Here is a 14,757-nt window from a genome sequence, read left to right on the forward strand (position 1 = left end):
ACAGACTAAGAAATGACGTAAACACCATGATCAGAACCACAAAAAGAAATTTCATCAACGACAAAACTGAGGAAAACAAAAACAAACCCCGCGAACTTTGGAAATTACTCAATAATCAACTAGGCTGCAGTAAAAAACTTAAAACCAGATTCTCAAACATAAACATAAAGACGGACAACACGCTCATCACAGACAAGCTGGATGTAGCCAATTACTTAAACATCTTCTTCACAAACATAGCCACAACACTGGTAAACAAACTACCCTCCCACTCAGGGCATTATGGGGTAGAACACATAGTAACATACTACAAAAACCTAGGGGTCCACAATGACGACTTCAAACTTGAAATGGTAACAACCGATGAGGTACTCAAAAAATTGAGCGCCCTCCAACCTAACAAGGCCACTGGCCATGACAACATCCCCTCCAAATTCCTCAGAGACGCAGCAGCCGCCATCACCCCAGTCATCACACACATAATAAACCTCTCTATAAAACAGGGGCACGTCCCCAAGGACTTCAAAATTGCGAGAGTGACCCCTCTACACAAAAAGGGCAGCAAATTAGACCCAGGCAACTACCGCCCTGTTTCTATTCTTACCTCCATCTCGAAAGTCATGGAGAAAATAGTCTACGAACAGGTCGAAAAGTACCTGGCGGAAAAAAATCTAATCTACGAATTCCAATCTGGCTTCAGAACGTCCCACTCCACTGACACATGCCTCCTCTATTTGAACGACCACATCAAACAAGAGGTGGACGCGGGCAAATACTGCGGCATGGTCATGCTGGACCTACAAAAGGCCTTCGACACTGTCAATCACTCCATTCTAATGGACAAGCTAAAAGCAATTGGTTTTGATAGCTTATCAGTGAGCTGGATGCAATCCTACCTGGAGGGGAGAGAACAGATGGTAGAGGTAAACGGTACTCTATCCCCCCCCCTCACAGTGAGCTGTGGTGTTCCACAAGGAAGCATACTAGGACCGCTACTCTTCCTAATTCATGCAAATGACATGTCGTCAGCCTGTGACTGCAACTTGTTCCTGTTTGCGGACGACTCAGCCCTGCTGGTCTCTGACAAGAACAAATTGCAGGTTGAAAAAACCCTCAGCACGGAACTAGGCAAAATCTGCATATGGCTCGCTGATAACAAACTATCATTACACATGGGCAAAACAGAGTCCATTCTCTTCGGTTCAAATAACAAACTCAACAAGACCGACGGATTCTCAGTTACAGTGGGTGACAATATTGTCACAAGGAAAGACGAAATTACCTACCTGGGTTCCATCCTAGAGGCAAATCTTTCCTGTGACAAAATGGCATCCAATGTAATAAAAAAAAGTCAACCAACGAACTAGATTCTTGTACCGGATCTCCTCTCTGGTAAACAAGAATACCCTGAAGACTCTGGCAGGAGCACTCATTCAAGGGTACTATGACTATGCGTGCACCTCATGGTACCAAAGCACCTCAAAGGCGCTTAAAACAAAATTACAAACATCACAAAACAAACTGGTCAGACTACTACTTGACCTGAACCCCAGAACCCACCTCACCCCTGCCCACTTTGCCAACCTAGGATGGCTTAGAGTAGACGACAGAGTACAGCAACTTGCAATGGGCCTGGTCTACAAGATACACTATACGACCGGGGTGCCCATGTACATGTCAAAATACTTCCCAAAGGTCAGTGAATACCACAACCACTACACCAGAGGAAGCTCAACAAATCATGTTAAACCCAGATTCGGCTCAAACAAGGGACTAAACACGTTTCGCAATTATGCCACAACAATGTGGAACGCCCTACCAAAAGCTGTAAAGGAATGTGAATCCCTGCCCACATTCAAAACCGCTCTTAAAGAGCACCTACGGGAGGCTGCAATTAGAAACTGGCCACCGTAAATGCCCAAAACCCCCACCACCTCCTAATAGACAGTCTCCTCCCCACCGCATGTATATATTCCCTCCCCGCCGTATGTATATTTCCCTCCCACCCACCCACCCCCTCCTAATGTACAGTCCCCTCCCCATCATATGTATATACTCTGTCAGGATCTAGGGGTAACAGTACTGTATATTTGAATACCGCTTATGCCACAAATGTATCAGTACTAAATACCTATATGTCCCAATGCCATAAATGTCATGTATGTTGTGTATGTCATAAATGTCTATATGAATTGAAAATGGGGGACCCTGATGGAAACAAGACAAACGTCTTTCTCAGGTCTGCATCCCCTTAACAATTGTATGTATTGAGCCGTACTGTATTGTACCCATTCTGCAATCTGTTAAATAAAGTTTTCATTCATTCATTCATTGTGGACATTGTGTCTGATGTGGTACGGAACATATCACCATCTAGTGCAGCAATGTACAAACATGCCAGAGTGCTACCAGAGTGGTTTGGCCTTACCAACGATGTCTTTGCTAACATACCAAATACACCGGACGTTGTTTTTGTTGACACCAGCCACAGAGAGGTGCTGGTCATGGAGGCTGTACCTTTGATCTGTACATGGACCAGGCCTTCTGGGACAAGTATATTAAATACCAACCACTGCTCAGTGTGATGGCTAGGGTGACCAGATGCAAAAAGTCCAAAAGCAGGACAACAGTAAGATTTTGGTGGGACAAAGTGGGACAAAGTGGGACAGATAGATAATGTAATTTTTTTTATTAGAATAACTCGTCTTCACCAAATAGATAAAGGTTAAATCAAAATAAATACAAATTAAATACAGAATTATATCTCACCACATTCATCTTGGCACTGGCAGCCGGCTTGTTACCACCTAACATCTGTTTTAAATATTCAAACTTTATCACTTGACAGGAATGTCTTGTGTTCGATATTCCCCGTTAACACATGCAGAACTAGGGAACACTAGGGAACAAAAATAATAATACAAATAAATTGTGTTTCTCTATAACTATGGATAACTATGGATGTAGCTTTTGTACGACCACACAATATTTTTTTTGCAATATCTGAGTCTGGCCAAATGACAGGAGCTAGCTTGCTACCACAGTCGGCTGACCTGTATGAATGGGAGTGCAGTGTTGTACAGTGTGATAGACGTTGTTATCTCCGCTGCAGTGACCTTGTCCGTCTGGCTATAATTATTTGGTTTAAGAAGAAACATAATTATTGATCTGGATGTTTCTTTTTGGTGAGCCACTTTCAAGTGAGACTCACGTCCACTGTGGCGCTTCAAGTCGTATTCTCCTCCATGAGCAATTGAAAAACAAACTATGAAACAAAACACAGAAAGCTCCCTGAGGATTGCCTGACATCGGCTTCACCCAGGCATGTGTCGTTTGCCAGTCTTGGTTGTAACTGCAGGTCAGTTTATTTTTTACTGCTTTCCATCTTGATTCATAGTTTGCTTGTAATGTTGTTGTGTTTTCTTTTTTGACAGCTCGCTAAACGTTGACAGCGCGCAACATTTTGACAGCGCGCTAAATTACTATAACCAATCAGATCTGCGATATGAGGTAGCGTCACGACTCTCACGAGCAGAGCGCTAAATTACTACCTAACCAATCAGATCTGCGATATGAGGTAGCGTCACGACTCTCACGAGCAGAGCGCTAAATTACTACCTACAGACGCAGCGCTCAAAAATCAAACCAATTCTGCTGCTTGTCTGCTGCTTGTTGCTGCTTGTGTGCCACTTAAGTCTACTCAGGTGTTAATTTTCCGGGGGTGTTGGCTGGGGGAACAAAGGGAGGGTAGTTAACTTAAGTGCTTCCCCAGGGAGGGGGTCGGGGGCTACTGCCCTCAGACCCCCAAAATAATTTTTATATGGGCAGTCTGACTTGGGGTACTGACCATATATTAGTGTTGCAATGCATGATAAGTAAACAGTGAAAAAAGCTAAGAAATCTGATGGGGCTGGGACATTTGGGACGAATAAAAATTTAAGATGAAAATCTGCCCAGCCTGTGGGAGGAAGTGGAGGTGTGAAATCTGGCCCGGTCAAGAACAATAGAGGAGTGGTAGAGAGTGGTAGAGAGGCATGAGAGGTTTGAGTTTTGAGTGCTGTATCTGTAACCAATCAGATCTGCGATATGAGGTAGCGACACGAGCAGAGCAATGTGTGTGGACAAGAGGCGGGTTGCTACGTTTACTGTAGGGAGGGGCTTTTAGACCAATGTTTTTTTTTTGCTTCGAAAAGAGGGACATCCTCTCAATATGTGTGGGACGCGGGACATTCGGTCAAATGGTGGGACAGTACAACCAAAAGGGGGACACCTGGTCACGGCTGACCTTGGGTATAGGTGTACAGTAGATATAGTGTACTTGTGTTCGGAAGTCTTGGCCATGTATACAAATGCACCATGACCGGTCTGAGAATTGCTGCAATGTCTAAAAGAAAAGTTGCCAAATATTGCTCTGTCTCAGCTATTATTGGCAGCTTAGCCACGTGGAGAAGGAGGTGCTATGTGTACCCTTAAGTGTTCAGTGCTGCTTGGCCCCGATACATTTGATTCCCTGTTTATGTAATATAATTTGTGGAACCAAATAAAGTATTAAAATGTGTGTGTGTGTGTGTGTGTGTGTGTGTGTGTGTGTGTGTGTGTGTGTGTGTGTGTGTGTGTGTGTGTGTGTGTGTGTGTGTGTGTGTGTGTGTGTGTGTGTGTGTGTGTGCGTGCGTGCGTGCGTGCGTGCGTGTGTGTGCGTGTGTGGAGGTGTGTGCGGAGGTGTGTGTGTGTATGTGTGTGTGTGTATTTATGCCAATTGGCAAAAAATTTACATGCCAACAGGAGTGGCCTATTGCAAAAAGACACACAACTTCCAAGTGGATTCACAGACTTGCACATGAGTTTGTGGAGAGGTTGGTCATGATGAGCCAAATGACAACTGATTAACTGTTCATGCCAACTGGCAAAAGGGGGCAGGGGCAGTGGGAGTGGCCAGAACAAAAAGGTGCATAACTTCTAAGCGGATTCACGTAACATGACCAAACTTTGTGGAAAGCTTGAGCATGAGGCATTGGGGCAAGGACACACACACACACGCAAACACACATATACACACACAAAGGGGTGTGGTTGTGTGTGTGCGTGTGGTTGCAGCTGTTGTGAATTTGTGTTTGTTCTCTTGAAGAGTTTGTCTTTTTGTTGGTTATTTGTTGTTGTTTACTTTCTGAATGTGAACCCATCATAACTAAAAAATACAGCTCTGTTTTACACCAACGGTCTGAAACATTTCAAATGTAAAGACACATATTATAGCCTCACAGGTTCAGACCATCAACATGGCTGTTTGTGTTCAGAGGTGGGGCTATGCGTTCATTTACAGAGTGGGCCTTTTAATTCATTTACATTAGTCATAACTGGTGAATGAAAGGATATCTCATGATGTTATCATGATGTCATAATCACAGACGACTCTATTCATTTACAAGACAATGATATGGAAAACTATTTTTGAAATTGGAGTGAGAGAAATCAAATAAAAGATGATACCAGTATGCAAAATGTTGTAATTTTTACAGCTTGTCCTTTGGTGTATTGCTTATATGGTACCATTTAGTCACGGAAATAAAATGTGAATTTGAGAGAGAAAATAAAGAGAAAGAAAGAAAGAAAGAAAGAAAGAAAGAAAGAAAGAAAGAAAGAAAGAAAGAAAGAACAAACGAACAAACGAACAAAAGAAACAAACAAAGAAACAAAGAAACAAAGAAACAAAGGAAGAAACAAACAAACAAACGAAAGAAAGAAAGATACCTGATTATACAGTATAATATAATGTATAAAAAAGTATAGAGAGAACAACGAAAGAGAGAAAAAACACAGAGATAGAGAGAGAAAAAAGAGAGAAAGAGAGAAAAAAAGAGAGAAAGAAAGAAAGACAGAGAGAGAGAGAGAGAGAGACAGATAGAGAAAGAGAGAGAGAGAGCAACAGACAGGGAAACAGAGAGAGAGAAAGAGAAAGAGAGAGAAAGGGAGAGACATACACCTCCATATGGAGTGTGTCCGCAGAGCGGGCCCTAATGCAGAGTCCTAGTTAAACATTGGCCCAAAGTTTGTCTTGGCCTGCTGTTGTTTTTACACTAAAGGCCCAGAGATGGTCTCTGGCCTTATTGACACAGTAATTAAAGCCTGGGAAGGTAGGGACGCTGCAATCACCACATATGCTGCCATCTGGCCCTCTGTCCTGAGACTCAAGAACCTCAAATGGATTTTCCACCTGAGTAGATGGAGAATAAAGATGGAGGGGGAGGGGAGCGGAGGAGGGAGGGAGGGAGGGGGGCAATATCTCCGTCACTCATTTAAAGGGGCATTTCACATTTTCATTATTTCACTATTGTTTTCTTGAGGCGGACATGTGATAATCAGACATAAATACTTAGTGACTTGTTCTGTGTTCTTGAGAGCTCGGCTGCATCTACACTCTGAGAAACTCCTATTTCATCAATTATTTTCAACTCTATTGGTCCAACTCGAGGAAAGTTGAAGAAATAGTTGAGTGGAAAAAAGCATCATAAACAGGAAGTGATGTGTTACTCATGAACATGTTGTCCTATTTGCACCAAAGCATGACATAATAATAATAATAATAATAATAATAATAATAATAATAATAATAATAATAATAATAATAATAATAATAATAATAATAATAATAATAATAATAATAATAATAATAATAATAATAATAATAATAATAATAATAATAATAATAATAATAATAATAATAATAATAATAATAATAATAATAATAATAATAATAATAATAATAATAATAATAATAATAATAATAATAATAATAATAATAATAATAATAATAATAATAATAATAATAATAACAACAATAACCAATAACAATAATAATAATAATAATAATAATAATAATAATAATAATAATAATAATAATAATAATAATAATAATAATAATAATAATAATAATAATAATAATAATAATAATAATAATAATAATAATAATAATAATAATAATAATAATAATAATAATAATAATAATAATAATAATAATAATAATAATGAACTTTATTTGTATAGCACCTTTCATACAATAATTGCAATCCAAAGTGCTTCATAGCAGTAACATAGACATAAAATGAGCATAGACATAATACAGGCAATGCAGAAAATAAGAAGAAAGGTAAAAGCAATGCAGACAATAACAATACAAATATTGAAAACATGAGTCCTTCTTCCTGCTTGATACCCACACAGTTTAAAACCTGACAGTCTTGCTTCATGTTTGATACCCACAGTTTAAAACCTGACAGTCTTTCTTCCTGTTTGATACCCACACAGTTTAAAACCTGACAGTCTTTCTTCATGTTTGATACCCGGTTTAAAACCTGACAGTCTTTCTTCATGTTTGATACCCAGTTTAAAACCTGACAGTCTTTCTTCATGTTTGATACCCACACAGTTTAAAACCTGACAGTCTTTCTTCCTGTTTGATACCCACACAGTTTAAAACCTGACAGTCTTTCTTCCTGTTTGATACCCACACAGTTTAAAACCTGACAGTCTTTCTTCCTGTTTGATACTCACACAGTTTAAAACTGACAGTCTTTCTTCATGTTTGATACCCACACAATTTAAAACCTGACAGTCCTTCTTCCTGCTTGATACCCACACAGTTTAAAACCTGACAGTCTTGCTTCATGTTTGATACCCACAGTTTAAAACCTGACAGTCTTTCTTCCTGTTTGATACCCGGTTTAAAACCTGACAGTCTTTCTTCATGTTTGATACTCACACAGTTTAAAACCTGACAGTCTTTCATCATGTTTGATACCCACACAGTTTAAAACCTGACAGTTTTGCTTCATGTTTGATACCCACAGTTTAAAACCTGACAGTCTTTCTTCATGTTTGATACCCGGTTTAAAACCTGACAGTCTTTCTTCATGTTTGATACCCAGTTTAAAACCTGACAGTCTTTCTTCATGTTTGATACCCACACAGTTTAAAACCTGACAGTCTTTCTTCCTGTTTGATACCCACACAGTTTAAAACCTGACAGTCTTTCTTCCTGTTTGATACCCACACAGTTTAAAACTTGACAGTCTTTCTTCCTGTTTGATACCCACACAGTTTAAAACCTGACAGTCTTTCTTCATGTTTGATACCCAGTTTAAAACCTGACAGTCTTTCTTTCTGTTTGATACCCACACAGTTTAAAACCTGACAGTCTTTCTTCCTGTTTGATAACCACACAGTTTAAAACCTGACAGTCTTTCTTCCTGTTTGATACCCACACAGTTTAAAACCTGACAGTCTTTCTTCCTGTTTGATACCCACACAGTTTAAAACCTGACAGTCTTTCTTCATGTTTGATACCCACACAATTTAAAACCTGACAGTCTTTCTTCCTGTTTGATACCCACACAGTTTAAAACCTGACAGTCTTTCTTCATGTTTGATACCCACACAATTTAAAACCTGACAGTCTTTCATCATGTTTGATACCCCCACAGTTTAAAACCTGACAGTCTTTCTTCCTGTTTGATACCCACACAGTTTAGAACCTGACAGTCTTTCTTCATGTTTGATACCCACACAATTTAAAGCCTGACAGTCCTTCTTCCTGCTTGATACCCACACAGTTTAAAACCTGACAGTCTTGCTTCATGTTTGATACCCACAGTTTAAAACCTGACAGTCTTTCTTCCTGTTTGATACCCACACAGTTTAAAACCTGACAGTCTTTCTTCATGTTTGATACCCGGTTTAAAACCTGACAGTCTTTCTTCATGTTTGATACCCAGTTTAAAACCTGACAGTCTTTCTTCATGTTTGATACCCACACAGTTTAAAACCTGACAGTCTTTCTTCCTGTTTGATACCCACACAGTTTAAAACCTGACAGTCTTTCTTCCTGTTTGATACCCACACAGTTTAAAACCTGACAGTCTTTCTTCCTGTTTGATACCCACACAGTTTAAAACCTGACAGCCTTTCTTCATGTTTGATACCCAGTTTAAAACCTGACAGTCTTTCTTTCTGATTGATACCCATAACCTGACAGTCTTTCTTCCTGTTTGATACCCACACAGTTTAAAACCTGACAGTCTTTCTTCATGTTTGATACCCACACAATTTAAAACCTGACAGTCTTTCATCATGTTTGATACCCACACAATTTAAAACCTGACAGTCTTTCTTCCTGTTTGATACTCACACAGTTTAAAACCTGACAGTCTTTCTTCCTGCTTCATACCCACACAGTTTAAAATCTGACAGTCTTTCTTCCTGTTTGATACCCACAAAATTTAAAACCTGACAGTCTTTCTTCATGTTTGATACCCACAGTTTAAAACCGGACAGTCTTTCTTCCTGTCTGCTCCATGGTGGGGAAGAGGTGTGCATGCAGAGTGTTGTGTCATTCGGCAGCATCGTGGAACTGTTCACAAACATCTGATGATAGAGACGTGACATCTGCCACACTGCCCCATGACAGATATCACATTGATCGGCCTGATGGTGGCACTAGAATCAAAGGTTGACATTTAACAACAACTTCGATGATACCTAACTTGTAAACTGTGAACTGTGATTGACATGTGACTTTGTACTAGGGATGGGCATCGATTAAAAAAAAATGAATAGTAATTTCAATTATAAAAAATTGAATAGTTCATGCAACGTTTTGTCTTAAAATAATATATTTTCCTTTGTTTTTACCAACACCTACACACTGTGTAGTGTATTGAGTGAGGACCCCTATTAACTGTTACACCGCTGAACAGCATGCTGGGTATAGCTCACTATCTAGCCAAGTAGCATAACAACTAGGAGAGGTACCATTGCTACAGTACATTCAAGAACAGAAAATAAAGATGAAGAAAGAGATATCCTTATATAAGCTTTTATTGTGAAAGGATAGTAGCAACACAAGCACTGTCTCTGTCTGTATCCTTATATAAGCTTTTATTGTGAAAGGATAGTAGTAACACAAGCATTGTCTCTGTCTGTATCCTTATATAAGATTTTATTGTGAAAGGATAGTATTAACACAAGCACTGTCTCTGTCTGTATCCTTATATAAGCTTTTATTGTGAAAGGATAGTATCAACACAAGCACTGTGGCGTGTCTCTCTCTGTATCCTTATATAAGCTTTTATTGTGAAAGGATAGTATCAACACAAGCACTGTCTCTGTCTGTATCCTTATATAATCTTTTATTGTGAAAGGATATTATTAACACAAGCACTGTGACCAGTCTGTCTGTATCCTTATATAAGCTTTTATTGTGAAAGGATAGTATCAACACAAGCACTGTGGTCTGTCTCTGTCTGTATCCTTATATAAGCTTTTATTGTGAAAGGATAGTATCAACACAAGCACTGTGGCCAGTCTGTCTGTATCCTTATATAAGCTTTTATTGTGTCCCATCTGCTCCTTTAGGACCAGCTAGTATCAGAATATAACTCTCTCTCTCTCTAGAGGCCAGTTGGTGTGATATTAACAGTGTTCAACACCACCTCCATCTGTTGCCTCCGGTTGGCGTTCTGGTCAACAATTCTATCAGGGGCCTATCTGGTTCCATTGTGTCACAAGACAAACCAAATAATCACAGATGAAACACTGTTCTAACTTGAATCACAGAATTCTTCAATGATGTTTCCGTTGTGTAATCTCTCTGCCGTGGCCAGTTGAACCATTAAAAGGTTGTGTGTTTAGAGGTTTAGACACAAGCGCCATGCAGCATGCAGAGATAAGGATGTTCTTTTGGGGTCTGTTGTTGACTGTGAGCGAGCTAATCTACGGAGGAGGAGGAAGAGGAGGAGGCCGCCTGCTCCACTCTGATGAAACTCATTCCCTGATGACAATGAGTGAATGAATGAATGGTCACATCCATAACCAACAGATATGATAACTGGTGACAGGTTGGGAGGTTGGTACAATCAACTGGAGAAATCCCTCATCCTGCATCTGTCCTGTATTTATACTGTATTTATACTGTATTTATACTGTATTCAAACTGGTTTTCTTTTTTTCAAGTGTTTTTAAAGGATAACAGACTGCAGTCATCATTTCAGCTGAATGTTTAGCAGAATTTTAAATAGTATCTCCACAAAGAAATCACTGTTGTAGTTCTCTCTCTCTCTCTCTCTCTCTCTCTCTCTCTCTCATTGAATGAATAAAATCATCATCAATATGACAACACTAATCTAAAAATCTCCCTTAGAGGAATCAAAGGGAACTATGAAAGAGACAATGAAATCAAATTATTTTGTTCTTTTTTAGTATTTTAGTTTTGAGAAGCACAGGATCTAAGTTCAGTACAACAATGAAAACAGGTTCCTACAGCAAAACAATCCATAACAGCTGAAATAAATAACATAAACACAAGATCAAATCAGATTCTAAACGTTCATAATCAATGGTACATTCCTTCAACGTGTTGTTTTCAATAATCTAAACATGTATCTTGTTTGTACAATAAAGAAATTATTCTACACATATTTACAAAGTGTTGGTTTTGTAAGATACAGTAAGCCATAAAGTGGGACTATTATGAATGAATGAACTATCAATTCATTAGAACATACTTTCCACTGGTGTGAAGCCTCGTTGTCGTGATATCTAGTCGCTGAAGAAACTGCTACAGTAGTATTATACAGTAGTACAGTAGTATTACCAGGTGACACCACCACCAGCTCAGCCATGGATTTGGATTGAAATTGAAAGAGTCATGTTCTATTTCATACTGGCTCCGCTCAGCGTCATTCTGCACTGACTTCACTTCGTGCACGTGCACTGAATAAAAAACTCTACAATGTACCTTTACATCCCAACATTCGTCTGGCCACACCCCTATCCGCTTACCTTCATAAGCAGATGTGTGGTCACCTACTCTCCTCCTTCTTCACTTTCACCACAAGGAAGTGCCTTCGGTAGATCCCACACTTGACGAGGTTGTTAGTTGAAGAAAGTAACAAAAGAACGGGAAGATACGTTGACATCATATCTTTATTTTCTCTCTCACTATTTTCGAGAAAATACGGCGATATTGTCTTCGTCACTGGAGTGTCTGGAAGATGATGATCATTCTGACCTCCACCGGCTTTTTCGTATTAGGGGCTCGCGCCGCTGATATACTCCCCGACTGCAGTCCTCCTTGCTGCGGCTGGATGGGGTTTGGCCCTCCGGTCATACAGCTGGACTGTGGGAAGCACCGGCTGTTGTGAGAAATCGGTTGTTTCCGGGTGGGGTGAGTATTGTTTTGCTTGCGAGCACTGGTTGTCTGTTTATGCTATGGGGGTTAACTGACAATTTTACGAACGCCGACCCCGGACTGGGGGCCTGTAGCTGTTCCGCAACCGTTCCTACTTCCGGGGTAGGCCTGATTGGCCCCGACAGGCACGTGACCCGCCGCGGCCACGCCCCGCGGCAGCCCCAGGAGCAAGCGCGCTACTGCTGGAGTTCGCTTCGCCTTTCACATCGCTGCCGTTGGCGAAAGCAGGATGAGAGGCGAGAGCGTAGATTTAGCTGTGTATCATTTAATCATTTAACATTTGAAAGACATACATTGTTGTCATACAGAAGTACAGAATACTTTTATCCAAAATGCTTCTTACTGTTACACTGTTAGAGACTGTGCAGTGCACGGCTTTAGTCTCACTCGAGTGAGGAAGACCGCTGGTTCTCCAACATACAGCGGTGTGCTCTTCAGAATGTACCGGGAGAAACGTTTACTGTACCCCGCAGACATAAGCGTCTCACAGGGCTGAGCTGTGCACGGCTTTAGTCTCACTCGAGTGAGGAAGACCGCTGGTTCTCCAACATACAGCGGTGTGCTCTTCAGAATGTACCGGGAGAAACGTTTACTGTACCCCGCAGACATAAGCGTCTCACAGGGCTGAGCTGTGCACGGCTTTAGTCTCACTCGAGTGAGGAAGATCGCTGGTTCTCCAACATACAGCGGTGTGCTCTTCAGAATGTACCGGGAGAAACGTTTACTGTACCCCGCAGACATAAGCGTCTCACAGGGCTGAGCTGTGCACGGCTTTAGTCTCACTCAAGTGAGGAAGACCGCTGGTTCTCCAACATACAGCGGTGTGCTCTTCAGAATGTACCGGGAGAAACGTTTACTGTACCCCGCAGACATAAGCGTCTCACAGGGCTGAGCTGTGCACGGCTTTAGTCTCACTCGAGTGAGGAAGACCGCTGGTTCTCCAACATACAGCGGTGTGCTCTTCAGAATGTACCGGGAGAAACGTTTACTGTACCCCGCAGACATAAGCGTCTCACAGGGCTGAGCTGTGCACGGCTTTAGTCTCACTCGAGTGAGGAAGACCGCTGGTTCTCCAACATACAGCGGTGTGCTCTTCAGAATGTACCGGGAGAAACGTTTACTGTACCCCGCAGACATAAGCGTCTCACAGGGCTGAGCTGTGCACGGCTTTAGTCTCACTCGAGTGAGGAAGACCGCTGGTTCTCCAACATACAGCGGTGTGCTCTTCAGAATGTACCGGGAGAAACGTTTACTGTACCCCGCAGACATAAGCGTCTCACAGGGCTGAGCTGTGCACGGCTTTAGTCTCACTCAAGTGAGGAAGACCGCTGGTTCTCCAACATACAGCGGTGTGCTCTTCAGAATGTACCGGGAGAAACGTTTACTGTACCCCGCAGACATAAGCGTCTCACAGGGCTGAGCTGTGCACGGCTTTAGTCTCACTCGAGTGAGGAAGACCGCTGGTTCTCCAACATACAGCGGTGTGCTCTTCAGAATGTACCGGGAGAAACGTTTACTGTACCCCGCAGACATAAGCGTCTCACAGGGCTGAGCTGTGCACGGCTTTAGTCTCACTCGAGTGAGGAAGACCGCTGGTTCTCCAACATACAGCGGTGTGCTCTTCAGAATGTACCGGGAGAAACGTTTACTGTACCCCGCAGACATAAGCGTCTCACAGGGCTGAGCTGTGCACGGCTTTAGTCTCACTCAAGTGAGGAAGACCGCTGGTTCTCCAACATACAGCGGTGTGCTCTTCAGAATGTACCGGGAGAAACGTTTACTGTACCCCGCAGACATAAGCGTCTCACAGGGCTGAGCTGTGCACGGCTTTAGTCTCACTCGAGTGAGGAAGACCGCTGGTTCTCCAACATACAGCGGTGTGCTCTTCAGAATGTACCGGGAGAAACGTTTACTGTACCCCGCAGACATAAGCGTCTCACAGGGCTGAGCTGTGCACGGCTTTAGTCTCACTCGAGTGAGGAAGACCGCTGGTTCTCCAACATACAGCGGTGTGCTCTTCAGAATGTACCGGGAGAAACGTTTACTGTACCCCGCAGACATAATAAGCATATAAGCAGTGCTTACTAACGTTATTAGTTACGTTATTTCTGACCGAATTAGTCATTAATTTGTCTGCTTTCGCCAACGGCAGCGATGTGAAAGGCGAAGCGAACTCCAGCAGTAGCGCGCTTGCTCCTGGGGCTGCCGCGGGGCGTGGCCGCGGCGGGTCACGTGCCTGTCGGGGCCAATCAGGCCTACCCCGGAAGTAGGAACGGTTGCGGAACAGCTACAGGCGGACTGGGGTCCTCTGCTCGGCTTCTTAAGCGGCGGACAGAGGATCTTGGTCTGACGCCCATGATGGTCAACCTAGTGGGCCGCGACCAAGACCTGGGTAAACCCCGGGATTCTCTGGACGAGCGGATGCTTCTCTGTCCCGTGCAGGCCCCATCTTTCACATAAATGTGGAAGTACACCCTAACGAGGAAATGTGGGCATAGGATCTTCATTATCGGGAG

This window comes from Notolepis coatsorum, assembly GCF_963971535.1.
Source record: "Notolepis coatsorum genome assembly, chromosome: 5".
Taxonomy (NCBI): Eukaryota; Metazoa; Chordata; class Actinopteri; order Aulopiformes; family Paralepididae; genus Notolepis; species Notolepis coatsorum.